This window comes from Neophocaena asiaeorientalis, unplaced genomic scaffold (assembly GCF_003031525.2).
Source record: "Neophocaena asiaeorientalis asiaeorientalis breed wild unplaced genomic scaffold, Neophocaena_asiaeorientalis_V1.1 scaffold226, whole genome shotgun sequence".
Classification (NCBI taxonomy): domain Eukaryota; kingdom Metazoa; phylum Chordata; class Mammalia; order Artiodactyla; family Phocoenidae; genus Neophocaena; species Neophocaena asiaeorientalis.
In genome coordinates this window covers 12,139,944-12,140,150 of record NW_020173037.1, presented here as the reverse complement: position 1 = coordinate 12,140,150, position 207 = coordinate 12,139,944, and positions in this window count along the sequence as shown.

Sequence of the window (207 nt, the reverse complement as noted above, 5' to 3'; positions counted from 1 at the left end):
ACGGGAGAGGCCACAACAGTGAGAGGCCCACATACCGCAAAAAAAAAAAAAGAGTAGCCCCTGCTCGACCCAACTAGAGAAAGCCTGCACATAGCAATGAAGACACAAAGCAGCCAAAAATAAAATAAATAAAATGAATAGATAAATACAAGAAAAATTAATTAAAAAAAAAAAACTTACCACTTTAACCATTTTTTTTTTTTTTTG